The 19,698-nt window shown below is 47.1% G+C and overlaps 1 pseudogene; it reads right to left on the reverse strand.

Annotated features, from left to right (window-relative positions):
• Positions 1 to 367: 367 nt before the first annotated feature.
• LOC144247526 (CCN family member 2-like) lies at positions 368 to 19,454 on the reverse strand (annotated as a pseudogene).
• Between the last annotated feature and the right edge of the window lie 244 nt (positions 19,455 to 19,698).

Raw genomic sequence — 19,698 nt, forward strand, 5'->3', positions numbered from 1 at the left:
GCGAGGACGGGGAAGGAGGCGGCGGGATGGAGCTCGGCCCTGGCACCGGGGGCCTCGCTGCCATCTCCGCTGGCTTGGCGGTGGCGGCCTCCTGGTGGCACTGGCTGCCGGGACTGGGCTGGAGTACCGAGCGGGCACTCCTGGGGTGCTACTCGGCGTCACGTTCAGCAGCCGAGTCCCCCCAGGACGCCAGGGGCCCCGCACGCCCCTGTACCCTGCGCTGGGGACGGCGTGTCCCCATGGGGAAGTTCCTGGTGGCATCTAATGGTCACCGCCCTGGGGCACTGTCGAGGACCATCACTGCGTGTCCCCCACTGCCTCTCCCAGGGCCCGTGCAGAGGTGCACGGGCCGGATCCTGCCCTGAGCTCAGGACCTCAACACAACGCGTGCTGAGCTCAAGCGTGGCAGGGGTTTGTTCCCCCTCCTCCGCCCCTCCCTGGAAGCCCTAAGCCTTCCCCGGCGAGGATGAAGGTTCGGGGGCAGGAAGAAGCTCTAGGCCCTGTGGAGTGGGAGAGGGGGGAGTCCCTGATAATGTGATGAATGTGATGAGAGGGGGATGAATCCGTAAGCTGTTAAGCCACTGCAAAGCCCCTTGCATTCTGGCCCTGTTATCACCAACTTCTGCTCACATCCGCTCCCGGGGTTATTTTTAATCTGGTATTAAGGACTTGTGGATCCTTCTGCAGGCAGAGGAGGGCTCTGCTTGTCCCCCCCGACAAGCCGCGGAGGGAGGAGCTATGTTTTGTGGGCTGCAGAGCTGTCTGTGAAACACTTAACATCAATCCTGCTGCTATTTGGGAACAGGAAAAGAAACCCCTGTCACCCCCTCCCCTCCAGCACCCAGCCATCAACTCTCCAGAGGATCCTTACACTGGGGAAAGGTCAGCGGGGATGAGTTCAGATATAAACAAATAGAGATATTTATTAGCATTGAGTAAAGTGAAACCTCAGGATGGTTTGAGACTCAGCACTGTACGAATGGCAGGAGAGAAGCTCAGAGAGGGTTAACAGCCTGAGTAGGGTTATGTCAACAGGATCTCAGGATTGCACAAAAGCCTTAAAAACAGAAACAACATCAGATAAATTATTTACAGTTCAAATTGATGACAGGAGGGTGAAGACTCACGAGCTGCTGCAGGCTGAGAGAAAGAACAGAGGCTGAGATGGAACATGGGCCCTGAGCTGGTGTGTCAACAGTCTGGAAATTCAGGGCAGCAGTTGGGGACAGCTGGGAATGTCCCTTGGCATCAGGCTCTAATGTGGGGTAGGAAGATATGGTGAGGTGAAGCCTTGGGGCTGCTGCTCCTGCCTGACTGGAACAGAAATGCTTCTTGATTTCCAATGGCAAGGATGACATAAAAACCAGCATCAGGTCCTGTACCTGGATGTTTCTGCTAAAACTAAGATTCCTCCACACCTGACAAGATCTTAGCAGTCCCACAAAGCTGCCAACGTGCTGTGAGACATACCACTGGCACTGGCTGCTAGTGGCCTTTCCTGGCACTATGGGCTGGCAATAGGGTCCCCTCCTGGCAGAGGGACTCTGCCAGGTCTGTGGCCAGGAGGAAATCCCACTGCTGGAGACACCAGTGTCAACAGCTCCCCAGGGCACTGCCCCAATAACTCCAGATGGGATCTGCTCCATTTACAAATAGGAGAATTTCTCTTGCCAGTATCTTAAACTGTCCAGGGAGACTGGAGCTGAACAGTGTTCCTCCTACTTACAAACATCCAGAGAAAAGACTCTAGAGCTGAAACAGCTGCAGTCTCACTATGCATATGCAAGCTTGTAGGGTCCAGTCCCTCTCCCACTCCAGAGCCATTACTGACAAGATTAGGAAGAAATTCCACCCTGTGAGGCCCTGGCACAGGTTGTCCAGAGAAGCTGTGGCTGCCCCATCCCCATCCCTGGAAGTGCACAAGGCCAGGTTGGATGGGGCTTGGGGCAACCAGGGCTAGTGGAAAATGTCCCTGTCCATGACAGTGGGTTGAAACTAGATGAGCTTTAAAGTGCCTTTCAACCCAAACCACTCCATGGTTCTATGAAATGCTCATCAAGGCACTAAAAGCTGCCCACAGCAGCACCTTCAGGGGACACATCTTGGACTGACAGCTTGGTTCACCCTCAGTTCATGCTGGAAGAATTCTCAGGGTCTGAATCAGGAATTGTGCTCTGGGCTGGAGACAGGTGGGAGCCACATGACTTTGATCCACTCTCTCTTCTGGCCAGCAGGAATACAAATCAAGTTTACAGCTCAAGCCTGTTTCTGGTTTCTTCACTGACCTTTGCACCACTGTGGGTAGGGGTCAGAGGCTCCTCCTTTGGCTCATTGGGAAAACCACAGGGACTACTGGTGTGAACGGTGCTGCTGTGGAAAGCACAGCCCCTCACAAAAGGGGAAGAGGCTGCATTGGCTTGGACACAGCCACAAAAACACTGCAGAGCCCTCCTGCACAGCTCAGATCTGGCAAGACAGGGCTATTACTGCTCAATCTTGACATGGTCTCTGATCATCCAATGATGATATGTGGCCAGGAAGATGTCATTGTCTTGGGGGCAGTCATAGAGGCAGGAGCACATCTTGATGAGCATCACCTTCCTCGGGAGGAAGTCCCCACCAGGGCAGTAGAACTCCACATCCATGGTGCTGGTTAGGAACGGTGTGCAGCAGCACCCATCTGAGCAGCTGCCACAGAACCGGGGCTGATAGGAGCGGGTGCTGGTGCACCCTGAAAACTCAAAGTGGAGGCTCTGGCACTGCTTTGGGGTCTGCACACACTTCTTTCCCTTCTAGGGAGAGAGCAGATGGATTGCCATGGACATGACAGGAAAGATGCATTGAGGCCTGTGCTCTGACCCCATCGCTGGGCTATGGGACACATTAGACAGAGACAGTGGAAGCACAGAGCAAACCCTGTGAGCCAGGATCATTCCAAAGGCTGTCCCAAGCATTTGGGGTGCTGTGTCCCCTCTCATCCAGCACCATACCTCACCATACCTTGGTTTTCTCCATGGAGAAGTTGAAGGGTCGGACCATGCAGAGCCGGGTTTCCTTCTCCAGGCAGCACTAGGGGTTGTCCTTGGTCACACGGGTGGAGATGCCTGTGGTGGTGTGTTTTTCTTTCATTTAATATTAGTTTAATATCTGTTTCCCCCCCCCAACCCTCCTTTCCCTGCCCCTTTCCCTAGAACCTTCCCTGTCATTCATTCTAGCCCCCTCCTCAGCTTCCAGATGTTAGTTCTGCCCTAAACTCCTCCCCTGCTATTCCCTCATTGGTTGCTGTTCCTACACCCGTCCTCCTGAGTTCTGTATAAAACCTTTGCCCCCCCGCCCGCCGGGGTCTTGGGGCTCACTGAATAAAACCATCCCGTTCACCCCCCAAGTCCCGTGCCGCCTTCGTCTGCCCCCGCGCGCCACGAACTGAACTGCAGAGCTTGCAGGGGAAAGCGGCCGCCCGTTCTCTTCCCTCACCGCCCAGCCTGGCACGGCTCGGAGTGCCGCGGCGAGGAGCGCATACCGCGCCACAACATATGGTAGCGAGAGGATGGTTCCCTCCTTCGTCTTGTAAAAAAAACGGGCAAATTCATGGGGGCGCCCGCCTCACAGAAGAAGAAGGAGGGAAGAGGAACATCTACGGCCGTAAAAGCTCTGCCTGATGCTAAGAGGAGCTGAGCGCCGAGCGAAAAACTGACGCTCCGGGACCCTCTTTGTTCTCGCCATCTACCCACCCAGAAGCAGCCGCGCTGCATGGGCAGCCGGGCTGCAGAGCTTTTTGGCGGGCAGACTTACCCGAGGACACAGAGAGAGCGGTTTTGGCAGCGGCTCAGGAGAGCCTGAAGAAAGGCTACCGAGAAGAGGTTCCTCGGTCAGCAGCTGCAGTGAGACCACCGGAGGCTGATAGTGGCCGAAACCAAGGCTTCGGGGACGAGTCTTGGTTTAACGGGAACACCCAGGCTTCCGGAAGGGCCAAACCGAAAGAGAAGGAACATCCCCAGTTTTTAGCGCGACTTTTCCATCGAGTCGAAGAGAAGATTCAAGCCATCTCCGTCCGAGCCTGCAAGGTAAGGTAGGCTACACGGGGTGGGGGTCGCCCCGACGGACGGCTGGGATTGCCACCTTTTTTTTTTTTCTCGCGTTTTAACCCCTGTCTGCGCCCAGACTGGGGCTGTAGCCGTGCATGTCCCTGGCAAGCGGGTGGGTTTTCTTTTTCTGGGGGAAGCTAGCACTGAGTGCTATCCTTCGCCTAGTCTTCTGTGGGGACCTAGATTAGATCGCTTTTTCTTCTCCTCGAAAAAGTTGTCTTCTCTATCCTCCCCTCCCCATTCTGGGCTGGACGGAGGGGGTAGAAAAGACACCAGTAGGGAACAGCTAAGAGGGCAACACGTTAGCTATAGGAGAGTTGTTAAAAGGGGCCCTTTACACCCACGCATTGCGCCGACATCCAGCTGCGTCGGGCGGCCCCCCCCCCCCTATAAATTTCCCCTTTTTGCTTCTGTGAAGCTCCCTATGCCCCCATCCCCTCAGACTTTCCTAAAACCCTTTCCTATCCTCCCTTAGGGATTGCTGTGGCCGAGCCGCCCCAAGTGCCCTGCCGGACACTGCTCAGGCCAAGTGCAGTGTATCTGGCACCCCCTCCCAAGATGGCGCTGGCCACGCCGCTCGGGACCCGCTTTCCCGCCTTGACCCTTCTTTTCCGCCCCTAGTTTCCCGCCAGTCCCATTTCTCCCCCAATAGCCCTGCACCGTCCCTGCACGAGGCTAGTCCCTATTGTGGGGAGGCGGGGTTGGATATTCCCCATCCTTCTTCGGGCTCGTCCTCCGGGGGGAGGGTCGGGAGGGATCTTCTCCCAAGGAAATGGAGCCGAAACCCGGGATTGAGGATCCGTCATTTTGTCTTCCCCCTAAAATGGCAGCGCCCCAGTCCACCCCTTACCGATACCCCCTGTTAATCATGGCAATCACTAATTAAGTGATTGTCTGATTCCCCTATCCTATTCCTTAATGTACCCTACCCAATATTCCTTTTTATTTAACTACAAATTCCTCTTTTTGCTTTTGATTATTTTTGAATAATCTGTTTGTTGAGTTATATTTTATAGAAAGAAATATCATCCCAGTTAATTAATACTCAAGATATTATGCCCACCTCGCAAACAAACATTCAAATTAAACAAACCACATCACTATCCGCTGACTCTGCTTTAAGACAAGCGCCGTTATCCGCTGACTCTGCTTTAAGAATTTGAGAAGCTGAACATCGCAAGCGCCGCGACAAAGCAAATTCTAAATCAGATGAAGTCACAAATCCTGCTGTGCTTTGTACCCTTAATTTGGACTTTCATTTAGGACAATTTTATATATTCCAGATGAAGTTTTTATATGTTTCATATGTTATAATCACAATTAGTTTATCATTTTTTAATGTCTTTCAATTTATGTTTTTTTAATAATATGTAATGTTACAATTTGATTTTATATTAAGTTGTTTTGTTGTAATTATAATTAATTCAGTCTTTTCTGATATTTTTTTACTTAAAGGCTGTGTTTAACCATTACTGCTACAGGAATCACTCAGCTACTATATCACTTCAGGCTTGCTGCATTGCTGCGAAATTTAAAAATTTATTAGTTATATTTAGTTGATTTTTTATTATATTTAATTCCAATAATTCCATTTAATTATTTTATTTAAATTAAATAATTGTGATTTTAATCATTCTAATTCAATTTTTAAATTTAATTTCTGTTAACTATTTCATTTTATTTCAATCACCTAGTTTTTATCTGATTTCAATTCTATTTCAATTATTTCAATTATTTGCATTATTATAGATTGTTACTCAGAGCAGCAAAACAGCAAGTTTTATACAGTCTTATGTCTGATTTAGGATGTTACTACTCTTCCTGCCCTATAAATGCAATAATGTGTCTTTCATGTCCTTTAAGTAATTTACAATGTTATCATATGATTTTATATTATTTGCATGTTTTATCAATTTGCTTAAACCACAAAATTCTCCTTCTTTTTGTAAAGGAAAAGAGGGAGATGCGGTGGTGTGTTTTTCTTTCATTTAATATTAGTTTAATATCTCTTTCCCCCCCCCAACCCCCCTTTCCCTGCCCCTTTCCCTAGAACCTTCCCTGTCATTCATTCTAGCCCCCTCCTCAGCTTCCAGATGTTAGTTCTGCCCTAAACTCCTCCCCTGCTATTCCCTCATTGGTTGCTGTTCCTACACCCGTCCTCCTGAGTTCTGTATAAAACCTTTGCCCCCCCGCCCGCCGGGGTCTTGGGGCTCACTGAATAAAACCATCCCGTTCACCCCCCAAGTCCCATGTCGCCTTCGTCTGCCCCCGCGCGCCACGAACTGAACTGCAGAGCTTGCAGGGGAAAGCGGCCACCCGTTCTCTTCCCTGGCACGGCTCGGAGTGCCGCGGCGAGGAGCGCATACCGCGCCACAACAGATGCCCATTCCACAGCTCCGGGAGCACATGCTCCACTCTGTGGTCTGCACCAAGAAGTTCTCCTGCAGGTTGTTCAGCTCCGGCTTATGAGCTGGATCCTTCCTGAAAACTGAGCCATGAGGAAGAGACACGAGGCAAGGCTCAGGGCTTTGGACAAAGAGTAGCAGCTCCATGGGAGCTCCCAACACACTTTAACACTTCAGGAACATTAGCAAAGGTCTGGCCCATCCCATGAGATACTTGGTCTCTCAGCAGAAAAGGGATGCAGGTGAGCAGGGTCCATTTCCTACATAGCCCAGCTCCAGACAGTTCTGCTGTGACACTTCAGGATGCAGACGCTTTCCCATAGCCCTGCTGAGGCTTCACTTTGTATTGGGTCTGGCTGAGCTGGAGTTGAGCAGCCACTCCAGTGCTGTGCTGTGCAGTGGGAGCTGGAAAGGTGTTGGTAACACATCAGTGTTTTTGGCTACTACTGGGCAGGGTTGACACAGCATCACTGATGTCTCTCCAACATTCTCCCCTGATGAAGATGAAATAGAGTAAAATTTAACAGGGTAAAAAATCCATCTAGATCTAGTAAAGTGTACTGCAAAGTGGCTTGCTAACATGAGTAAAATCTGCTGTTTAGTCTGTTAACTCTGCTGTGCTTGTAAAACTCTCCCAGCCTGTTAATTAATTTCAAAAGAAAGTTTCAGTCCTAGTAAACTTTAGTAAATTTTACCTATAATCCTACTTCTAATATAGCCACTATCTTTGTACTTACTATACATAATATCACTGTTTATATAATCCACTCCATCATCACACTAAGATTAAATAATAAAAAACCAATACTTTACCCCTCAAAGTATAAAGTATAAGAACAAAAAGTAAATAAAAAGTAACAAACAATAAACTTAAGATCCTGTGTTGCTAAAGAGCAACTAAGATTCATTTATAAAAGCAATAACATTAATGCTCAATATATGTCGCAACACTAAACAAATTATTTGCCACTTTAAAATCTATCCAGTCACTAATCAAAAAACTATACTTATATATACTAGTAAAAATTATATATACTTAAAACCTGCCTATAATATCATAAAAATCAATAACAGTAATTTAATTTTGTCTACTATAAATAATTCTAATTTTTATATTTACACTTTTATTAAAATTATTAAATATAATTTTTCATATTTAGCCCCAGTAACATCCTACCAACTAATTAAAACCAATTACACAATATATCAATAACTATCACCCACTCCTATTAAAATAAACCTCACATTAATAACACAATTAACTAAACACCAGAACCTATTAAAGATAAAAAAAAAATAATTAAAAAACAAAAAAAACCTAGTTACTAGTCATCATAATACCAAAAACGTAACCAAAATTCTACAAAAACCCAATATGCAAATCATCACTAGTAAAATATAATCTTTAAATAATCACCAACTGCAAATAAAATTTTTAATAAATTGTACCACCCCATTATAGTTTTATTAATATTAAAATAAATTTAAATTTATCCTTCATATTACTAATTTAAAAATACTACAACAAATAGTTATATTAACCTCCTTATCAAATATACATAATAAAGCGTTAAGAAACACCTATTATTGCAATAATTTACATTAAGTAAAAGAATTTACTTATATATAGGAAAGGGTGAGATGAAACAGAGTAAAATTTAACGGGGTAAAAAATCCATCTAGATCTAGGTAAAGTGTACTGCAAAGTGGCCTGCTAACATGAGTAAAATCTGCTGTTTAGTCTGTGTCCTGGTTTGTAAGATAAGCTTGTATTCTATTTGCCATCTGTTGGAGGTTGGGCAGGTTTGTTATCTCTTCCAAGAACAATGGTTTGCTCCGAAGAGGTAATGGTTTGTTAATGGGCCATTGACTGACTCACTGCAGGGCTGAGATGCTCCACCCAGAGGGGGAAGCCAAGCACTCTTTTATTGGATATAAGGGGGTACCTTTTTGGGGACAGAGCAGCTCTTTACTTTGGGGGATTGCCAGAGAAGCAGCTCTCTTCGGCGGCACTCGCAGCGAAGCAGCCGGAGCGCGCTGAGGCGGCGGCGGCGGAGCTCGGAGGAAACCCCGGCGCAGAGGAAGACCAGCCCCACTGCCACCAGATCTTCAGAGAAAACTATACCCTTCTAAAGATCACCACTGCAGCTGCAATTCATCAGCCACTGCAAGGGGAGCAGCTATCATTTCAATCGGACTGCTACCAGCACCCCGAATCCTCCGGTTGTGGACTTTATCACTAGTTTTATTTGTACCGATTGCATTTGCCTTTTTAAATTGTCATCTAGTTTTCTCCTAGTAAAGTATTGTTACTCCCATTCCCATATCTTTGCCTGAGAGCCTTTTAATTTAAAAATCCTAGTAATTCGGAGGGAGGGGGTTTACCTTCTCCATTGCACAGGAGGCTTTTGCCCTCCTTCACAGACTCCTGTCTTGTCAAACCAAGACAGTCTGTTAACTCTGCTGTGCTTGTAAAACTGTCCCAGCCAAAGAAAAAAGAATGCAATCTCCAAGGTGAAGAGATAAGAGGGGCCCCTTAAACTCTAAAACAAAAAAAAATATGTCTACAAAAATAGACAAAAAGATTAAAAAGTTCCCTATACAAAAAGCCAACTATAAATTATAACTCAAAATCAACAAAATAAATATACATAAACCTATTATAAAATTCTATATAAATTAGTACAAAATAATTTTAAAAAATCAAAAATCCCCAAAGAGCGTGCATGCCCTTTAAAAGAAATCCCTGCAACAAGAAAAATTCCAGTGTGTGCCCAGCGCTAAAAAAAATTTAAAATAACCATTCCCTACAAATCTTTATTAAAATTGTAGAGTTTTAATTTTTCAGCCACGTGTCATCAGGGCTGGGGCAAGATCCTGTTAGTGGACACAGCCAAAACAGCTGACCCAAATTCACCACAGGGATATTCCAGACCGCATCCTGTCAGCTCAGATATAAAAGCTAAGGAAAGGAGGAGGAAGGGGGTGGAGGGGGAATATCCTTGCCTCCTGGTGCAACTGCTCCATGTGCTGAAGCCCTGCTTCCCAGGAAGTGGCTGGACACCATTTGATGATGGGAAGTGAAGAATAAATCTATTTTTTTTTTCTTTGCCTGTGCACATGCAAACTTTTGCTTTTGCTTTAGTAAACTGCGTTATCTCAACCTGCAAGTCACTTTCCATTTATTTTCTCCCCCTTGTTCAGCTGGGAAGAGGAGTGATAGAGCAGCTGGGTGGGCTGGTGTTTAGCTCTAGAACACAACACTTGGTTCTCATCCCCATCATGATGATGCACAAAGCCACCACCAGCCCCAAACCAGCCAGTGCCCCAAATTCACTCCACTTCCCCACCAAACAGCTCCCAGCTCCATCCCTCGTGCCCCACTGACCTGCCATGGCCGTTCCAAAGCAGTTATCCTTGCTGCCCTCCTTACATACCCACTCCTCGCAGCACTTGTGGAACTTCACCCTCGGGGGTCGTGGCACTCGGGGGACGGCAGGCACAGGTCATCAGTGCAGAGCGGGATGTGGCCAACGGCCCCATCCGTGCAGATGCACTGCACTTTGCATGTGGGCTGGAATCTCTCCCCGCTGAGGTACATCTTGCCCAGCAGGTCACGTTGCACCCTCATGAGCTGGTGGAGGAAGAAGAGGAGGAGGAGTAAGCAGAAGGCTGAAGCCCTGCCTTGGAGACACAGAACTCCTGATGAGGGACAGAGCCCATCCTCCTCTGCTCTGCCATCCCAGTCCTGAATATATCCTATTTGCCTCCGTGGACCCAAGGCTACTTCTGACACTGATTTTTCAGAAGTGCTGGTCCTCCCAAAATTCTCTAGAAAAAATTCTTTTCCACTTGGATGAGCTACTAAGTATGATTTGGTGTTTGGTGCCTGTAAAGAGCCTTTTCTCTGTCAGAGTTCTTCCCAACCACCTCGAAGTGACTGGTCAGTGGTGCTGTGCAAGACATATTCCTGATGTTATAAATGAGAATTTATTCAGACAGATTAAAAATAAAAATCATTTTATTTGTGGTCAGATTCTATCTAGTCAGCCACACGGAAAGGACAGAGCCGAGCCCGGGGTCGACCCTGGGTGTGCAACAAGGAGTCAGCCTCAGCAGAGGTTTTCCCCTATGCCCACACCTCCATCCTGGCACAGGCAGTTTTTATAGGGAAAATTCTGCCTGAGGCCAAGGTTTTAGCAATCAGTCCTTTCTTCTATTCGGAGTCCATATGTTAATAAGAATTTCTTTTTGGTGATGAGGAGAAATAATTCAATGTCCGGAGTAGTTGAATTCTTGATGAGAGTTTACAGGAAGGCTGCATTCACATGGATCTGTCTGAGGATTTCCATGATATCCATCTTGGACGATAAGCACTGATGATCGTGATGATTAACACCTGGAGCCCAGCCATGGCCCATCTCCTGGCCAAGCCACATCCTTTTACTTGTAAATCAGTTTCTAATATACACCCAGTCTCGCCTGTAAAGGGGGGGGGAACTAATACAACGGGCATGATTTAACAAATATCCAATATTACATATTTCCTACGAGGAATGGCACGAATTATATTTATTACACATAACACTGACATGACATGTGAGCACGGCTTTGCTCCTCAGTACTCCTGGGATACCAATAGGCAACACTCTTCTAAGAATGGCTGGTTCCCCCATGCAAATGGTACCTACAAATGAAAATGATACTTTGGGATGATGTCCTTTTTGGCTCCTCTGTGATGCACAAATCTCTTCCTCCTTCCAGCCCAAATTTTTTCCAGTTTTCACCCTTCTGATCTCTGGATCTCTCATCTCCAGATCTCCTACCAGTTGCTGCCTCCTTCCCAATAAAACTTAAATGGGCAAATGGGCAAAAAAAAAGGAAACTCAACAATATCTGACACAGAGTAGCAACTTTTATTCTGCAGGCATGAAAACACTCCCAAGTTCTTACCAGTGCATTAGCCAGAACTTTCCCAGTGAAGCTTTCCAGCAGAAATCTCTTACCTAATTAAGATCAAGAATATTTTCAAGAACCAACTGAACCATTTGATATGAAAGATTTACTTTATGCTCAACCAAAGTACACATGGGATAGTATCCACAGAGGGAAGCACTTTGTTCAGTAATTATTTTGCTATTATAAAGATCAAGATGAAGTATTTTGATAGAATGGGAAGTTTTGACACAGCCAAATGAGTATTCTAAATAAGTAATGGAAAGTTTTGAGTTTGTTTTTTTTTTAAATACTTTAATTTTTTTTTTAATATATATTAATGTAGTTTTTTTCTCTCAGCCTGAAATTCAATGTTGAAATCTCAGAGTTTTCACAGGACAGAAATCTTGATTTTGGACAGTTTTCAGAAGCTTCTGTTTTCTGCAATCGCGATCCTTAAAAAAAAAAAAAAATTAAAAATCCATGCAAACCTCTATGGGGAAGTTAGCAAAAGGAAGGATTTTTGACTGTTTGGGGATGCTTCCCAGGAAACCTGATTTGTTTTCCCCTAAGTCCTTCTTGCCTGGAGGACACTATTTCCGACAGAAAGTGTTTGAATCAAACAAGGAGTAAGAATCTCTTTCCATCCCATCTCTATCCCTTGAGGGGACACAAATCCTTCTGGACTGCTCCTATAAAGATTTGCATCTCATCTTGTAACTCTTTACAATGTCATTGGGATAAAAATACTCCTGTGCTCCAACTTTGACACTTCAAAATCCTCACTTTTTCCATCAAAGTGGATGCCATCCGTCCATCCTCCCTCTATACAACATAAAATAAGTTTCCCTCTGATGGTTCCCTTCCCATCTCTCCCAATACAGCCGACAGACTGGTCTCAACTGAGACACTTTCCCCATGATACCCAAGCATGATACTTTTCCCGTGACACATCAGCTCCTTTCTCCTTCCAGCACATCTGCTTATTTGGATAAAATTAAGGCAAAACATTGACCTTTCCTTTCCTCTGATTCACTCCTCCAGCTTCCTTCATTGCCTCCAAAATCCCCCATCTTCCAACAAACCCATGTGGACATCATAAAAACGTCACCCAAGGATGTTATGGCCCAAATCCTCAGCCCATTTTAGAAATAAATCCTGGCCTCTGTTCACAGCAGTTTTTGCTGTGAAAAGACTAATTTCTCATTTAAAATCAGGAAGGACAGTTGTGTCTGCAATTCTGATTTCCTCCACAGCAGAATCACTTCCAATGTTTGGATCAAACCTGGATGTCTGCTGAATACAAAGCACCTTTATTAGAAGGATTTCAAGGCTTCACTGAGAGATTTTGAAATGGTGACTCCCACGCTCCTGAGGAAATTTTTGCTAGCTTCCCTCCACAAACAGACACTGCATTCCCATTTGGAATGAGGCAGCATGCTGCTCACATCTATCTGGTGGATGTCATCACACCTGTGTTTGCCTTATTAAGCTTCAATCCTCAGCTCTCAGGTGTCTCAATGTCTGCAGAAAGTACCAGAAGCTCACATGGCTTCCAAAAACCCCCAAAACTGGGGAATGAAAATGAAGCAACTTGAAAAAACTTCTTGAATGAGCAAATGCCAACAAGTTAGACTCATTTAGACAAGGGCTAGGGATAAATGGGATATTGAGAAGAAATTCTTCCCTGTGAGGCTGTTGAGGCCATGAGGATACAGGGTACCCAGAGAAGCTGTGGCTGCCCCGTTCCTGGAAGTGTCCAAGGCCATGCTGAATGAGACTTGGAGCAAACTGGGATAGTGGAAGGTGTCCCCACCCATGGCAGGGGATGGCTCAAGAAGAGCTTTAAGATCATTCCATGATACTATGATTCTGTCTCAGATTGGTGCTGGATCATTTCCAGAGACAGTGCTGTAGCCAAACATCTCCCTAAGTACTCATACCAAACTGCCAACTCTTAGGTCTTCCTGATTATTTTGAAAATTTGATTCTTTTGAAATGTAAGAAAAAATACCAGCTCCTGTCAGAGATGGGGTAGAGGAGTCTTGTTTTGAAACAAAGACCAGGAGGCTATGGAAACACGTTGTTTTCCTCTAGACCAAAATTATTTCTGCTTGTTTCAGAAGGAACTACTAAAAAAAAAAATCTTTAAAAAATTTTCTTTTCTAGGTGAAAAGAGGTGTCAGGAGGTAAAGCAGCTTCCACATTTGCATTACTTGGCTCAGGAATTCTATGTTCCACACAGACACAATGTGGTAAAGGAGATGTTCAGCTCTTCCCACCCACATGCTATGGCCAGAAATACATTTTGCCTCTTGCATAGGAGCAGCCAAGTGCAGAACACCCATCCATGGCAAAAGGCAGAGGGATTTGGGGTAGGATATTCCAAGTAAAAGTACTTTCAGCAAGAGCTCGGACTGCTGATATTTGCACAAAGGGTAGAGGATGTCGCAGGATGTCCTCAAACACTGTATGTGAAGCTGTGGGACTCCCAGGACCCCCGAGTGATGGCCAAGCCACGCCAGAAGTGCCAACACTCAGACCAGAGGACTCCCCTGCTCTCTTTCACTCCACTGTGTTCTCTACCTCTAGCTGCCCAGAGCTGTCTGCTCAGCTGACAAGCCAGAACAAGCTCCCTCCCAAACTGCCAGAGCCAAACCCAGTTACATGCAGGTAAGAAAAAGGAGTCCCACAGCCCCACTCATGCCTCACTGGAGCTGTGAGAAGCCTGCTGTGTGTGTGCCAGGGGATCTGCTGTTCCCAGGGCTGGCACTGATCTCTCAGCATGACACTGGATGAAGCTCCAAGGAAATTCTAATGGGTGTTCTGTGGAGGCACCACAAAAAAAAACACACAAGGACAGAACCTGCAGCTCTCATCTAAGCAAATCCCACTGCATGTATGGATTTTGGAGAAGTCACAGTAGAGTCCCTTGTGATGGTCACAGGGCCTGTGCAAGGAGCAGAGTTCACCCAGCTGCTGGGCACACACCTTGCAGCAGCCACAGACATCCCACACATGGCTGGTACCCACAGGGCCACTGGCATGGGAACGTGCAGGCCTGTGGCTCTACCTGGAAGGCAAAAGCCATGGAGAGAATGAGTCTATTGCAAGGCAGCTGGACAGGGAGAGGAAAAATACAGCTCTGCTGAAAGCACAGATACCGCAGAAGAGAGGGGGAACAGCCCTGCTGCAGAGGGGTGTATGCAGCTCCCAAGGACTCACAGGACTCATGTTTTCCTCATCCCTACTTCATCTGGAGCTCAAGGGGAAAAAAAAGAAAAAAAAAAGATGCCTCTTGGAAACAGAGCCAAAACAAACAGGACAAGTGATAGCTCAGAGGCCCCTGTACACCTCACCCACCCTGGAAGCAATAAAGTTGTAATCACTAACAACAAGGAGCACCAGCTTTTACATGGGACAACCATCAAAGTCTCTGCACCAGCATCAGACACAGTGTAAGCTGAAAAAACAATATGCACAGCAACAGGACTTGCCCAAAGCCAGGCAGTGGGACTGTGGGGATGCTGAAAACCAACCCAGAAGCTCGAAGGTTTCATTTTGTCCCCTGCATCTCACACTTTCTTCCTTATAACATGCGCCCTCTCCATTTCCCAAGGAACACAGCATAACCAATCTTCCTTGGAACCTTGTGAGTGCCCAGATGCCTCCCTTTGACAGCATTTCAGTAGACAGCCCTTGAAACCCACCCTTGGCTTCATGACACTTCAGACACCAAACAGAGACCAGGCTGCAGCGGAAGCAGGACTACCTGCTCTGGAAAACCCAGATGGGACTAGCATCCCAGTACACTGAGTGTGTGCCATCCCTGTTCTGCATCAGCTCAGAGCAGGAGCACCAGCTCAGCTCTGCCTGTACCCAGATTTGGGCAAGATATAACACCCTGACTGTGAACAGTGCAGAACATGTGGCCTCTAGAGATCCTCTGAAACCTCCTCAGAAACATCAGTGCCAGCTCCAGCCTGGTTTACTGTTCAGATCCTGCCCATCCAAACTCCCCCTTGCCCCACTCTATGCACCACTCCACTATTCTGGACACGGCTCAGCTCATACCCAGAGCTGACACAACCCTGGCACATGGATGATGCCACCAAAACACTCTGGGATCCTACACTGCTATGAGCAGGGTGGAGCGGGAAGCATCCAATGGGGTAGACCCCTCACAGCTCTGCAGGAGAGCAGCAGCTGAGCTGGTGTCCTAGTTTAGGGCAAATTTGGGAGAAAACCTCTGGAAGGAGCCCTCAGAAAACAAACCCCCACAGCCCCTCCTCCCAACCTGGTTCGGGAAGAATTTTCTCCGGGAGAAGTGAGAAAAGAACCTGTTTATTTAACAAACAAAACACTCTCCAGCACCAAAAAATGAACAACACCAGATGACAACAAAACCCTTTCACCACTCTGCAGAGATGACAAATCCAGAAAGTCTCTCCTGGGAGTGGCCGCCGGGTCTGGGCGCTGGGGATTGCTCTGGGCACTGGGGATGGCTGCTGCAGATCACAGAGCACAGGCTCCCGGTGCTCCTCGGGGTTCCCAGGTCCTGTCTGGAGCAGGTTGGATGGTATTCAGGAAAGGGAAAGGGAAAAGAAACAGTCCAGGGAAAGAATTGGACTGCTTAGCTAAACTAACAAGCAAAAGCAAAGGCAAAAGCAGAAGCAAGAGCAAGCAAGCAAAGCAAAGCAAAGCCAGCACCAGCCTCTTCTAGACAACAGACCATGGGGGAGGTGAGCCGGCTGATAACAAGACAAAACAAACCTTCACTTTCTGAGTCGGTTCTGAAAGCACAGAACAGAATATCAAACATACACAGAACACACGATTGGGGATGCAAACACCATAACGTCACCCTAGGACAGCTGGTAATAGCCTTGAGAGCAGCAGGGAGGGGGACACACCTGAAACAGGTCAAAAAATGTATCTTGTTAAGGCTCTGTTTGTACTTGTCAGATCCCATCCACCCCTCACTTGTGAAATAGCTTTCTTGGATATTGTGTCTGTCACCAACCAGAGCAGGAAAACTTCCACCTGTTTTGATTGTTGCTCTGCCTTCAGTTCATTTGGGGTCAGAATGTGCCAACTTCTTTGTTCAGCTGTGTCACCAACACAGCACCTGTGGGACTGAGATTGGGCTAAATATGCCCTCAAAGTCATGGAATATCCAAGTTGGGAGGGACCCACAAGGATCATGGAGTACCACCCCTCTTCCCTGCACAGACACCCCAACAATCCCACCCTGTGCCTGAGAGTGTTGTCCAAATGCTGCTGGACCTCTCGCAGCCCTGGGGACATGACCATTCCCTGAGGAGCCTGAGCAGTGCCCAGCACCCTCTGGGAGAAGAACCTTTTTCTAATATCCATCTAAACTACTCCTGAAACAGCTACAGCCATTCTCTCATGTGGTCCCAAGGGGTGAGTCCTTCCAGAGTCTCTCTCCTCAGCAGGAATCAGCATAATTGTCCTGGATAACTCCTAGCACTAAGTATTTTGGAAACAGGCCTCTCCAGCCTGCAGCTCAGCTGTTCCCAGCCTACTGCCCTGGAGCCACTCACCAGAACCCAGCTTGTCCCAGGAATCGATTCCCAACTGCTGAAGTGCATTAAAAGAACTAAAAATACAGAAATCTTGCCTACTTTTTTCTAGCTCCAGCTGCCAAGGAACGCATTATTCAATCCCACATGAGACAGAGGGAGTGCATGAGATCACACAAGAAACAAAGCATTCCTAACATGGGATCTATACCAAGATGTAATCCATGCACTTAATAAAAAATAATGGTAACAAGTATTTTCCAATGCACTGTCAGCCACAGGCCATAGATAGAAACACTCCCAAAATAGCTTTCCTGCTGAAATGCTAACTAAACCAAGCTCTTTGGGGACAAGAGAATGCAACAGCTTTAAACCCAACTGAGTTGTCTCACCCCTGGAAATGTCCAAGACCAGGCTGGAGAGGGCTTGGAACAACCTGGTCTAGTGGAAGGTGTCCCTGCGTGTGACAAGGGGATGAAACTGGATGATCTTCAAGATCCCTTTCAACCCAAACTATTCCATGATTCTACAATTCTGTGGTTTTTTTCTCTCCCGCCCTCATTAATCACGGCTGGCACTAGTTATTTCCTTCATAACTCAGTCACATAAACCAGCCCACATGGTTTTACCTTCTGTTCACAGTAGCTTGACTTCCTCATTCAGTATCACAGCTGCTTTTCAGCAGGAGAATATATCAATTCAGATCTCTGTTGTATCAGAGACCAGTTGGAGACCCTGCAGTCACCTATTCTGTACCTCAGCTCCCCCAGCCGTCAGCTCAAAATCCCAATTTATAATGATTTTCAGGACCCTTCTAAATACACCCAGATGCTCCCAGTCGGCTCAGATGTGTCTCCCTCCATTGCTCAGGAGGTATTGGGGCTCCTGTTGGCTGGTTTTATTGCTGAGCAAAGTCAGCCCAAACTATTTATAATTCCTGCTGCTCTCCTAGGCCTGGTAGAGAAGGGAATGAGCTGGAATGGGGTTTGGCTCACACACACCCAACAGCCAGAGCATTGAAACAACTGCCTGGCCAGGGAGGCTCTCAAGTGGGAGAACAGCTGGGGAAAAGTCAATGTTCAGCCAACGTCCTTGAGCCCTCCATTACAGAATTTTCTTTCAGAGAGGCTGAATAGTGAATTATATTGGTTTTTCACCCTGCATTCTTTCCAAAGGCTACTTCTGGTTCTTCTGCCCAAAGAACTGCCTTAAAATTTCCGCAAAGAACTCCACAAACTGTTCCCGAGAGCTGCCAGGATCAGAATTCAGGGTTTTGTTGTAGACCCAAAGGTAACACAAAGTCCAACAATTCCAAATAACCTGACACTGACCCGGGTCCAGAGGGATTCAACTCGGAGATCAAGGCCATGGATCTAAGAAGGTTCTAAAGCCTGGCATGTTGGCTCTCCCTGTTTCTGGCTTTTCTGACAGCTGTTGCATCCATCACAAACACTGTGTGAAACTGTGGGACTCCCAGGACCCCCGAGTGATGGCCAAGCCACACCAGAGGATTCCCCTGCTCTGTTCCACTCCACTGTGTTCTCTACCTCTAGCTGCCCAGAGCTGTCTGCTCGGCTGACAAGCCAGAACAAGCTCCCTCCCAAACTGCCAGAGCCAAACCCAGTTACATGCAGGTAAAAAAAATTGAGACTGTTCTTCCTGCTTCATATTTATATAAAACCTCTTCCCTTGCATCATTAGGGAGGTACAAGTGCTGCAACATGAGCTCCCACCACTGCAGTAGGTCCATGGCACTGTCTGGATTTCTCATTCCTGACCAATGTCCACAGGAGCCCAGGGAACCAGCTAGGGGAGCCAAAACAATGAGGTTGTCTTAAAAATGTGTTTGGGTTCATGACTGCACTCAGAGGGCAGGAAAAGGTTAACTCTGAGCTGAGCATTTACAAAGAGCTTAGGGAGGCAGGAGTTAATGCTGCAAGGTAGAGGTCATATAATAAACACTCAGCTGGTTCTTTTAGTGCTTCTTTTAGTGCTTTTTGGCAGTTTAATGATGGTAGTGATGTTCCTGATACTGCTGACACGACAACAGCACTCAAATGTCCTAAGAGGAATCAGGTGCTCTCTCGAGAACTTGTATTAACAGGAAAACAAGCACAAATCCTGCTCTGGAGATGATGCAGTCTAATTTTCCCCTCACGATCACTGCTTTTGGGAGCACATGGCTGGATTCAGTGACAGCTGGGGAAGGATGGTGATAGTAAGGAATTGAGATATGAGACTGTTACTCTTTGTAATGACAAACTCACTGACTTCCCCTCTCTCTGCTCTCTTCTCCCGCTTCTAGACCAGGGCGAATTTCTGGCTTCCAGGAGTAGGAAAAAACAAAACCCATTCCCATGTGCCAGGAGCTCTAAGGCCCGTGGATAACACACGTTACACGGGGCAGCCCCCGGGGTGGGGGGGGGGGGGGGGGGGTGCGACTGGACAACCCATTGTCCAAGTTACCCAGGACATTTACATCACTCCGCTCCCAGCCCAGCTTCCCTCGGAAACTCGGGAGCAGGTGGCAGCCGGGAAGAGTCTCTCGGCCCAAAGCCCTCGCACACATCGAAGCAAGAAGCTGCAGTGCCCAGGCAGAGCTGCTGCAGGGCCGTACGTACCCAGCCAGGGGCGAGGAGGAGCAGGAACGGAGTCCGGGTCACCGTCCCCGAGCTGGCAGCATCCCGAGTACTGCGAAGGGCAGCGATCTCAGGCTGCCGGCTGCCC

Source organism: Lonchura striata, chromosome 23 (assembly GCF_050655825.1).
Source record: "Lonchura striata isolate lonStrDom1 chromosome 23, ASM5065582v1, whole genome shotgun sequence".
NCBI lineage: Eukaryota > Metazoa > Chordata > Aves > Passeriformes > Estrildidae > Lonchura > Lonchura striata.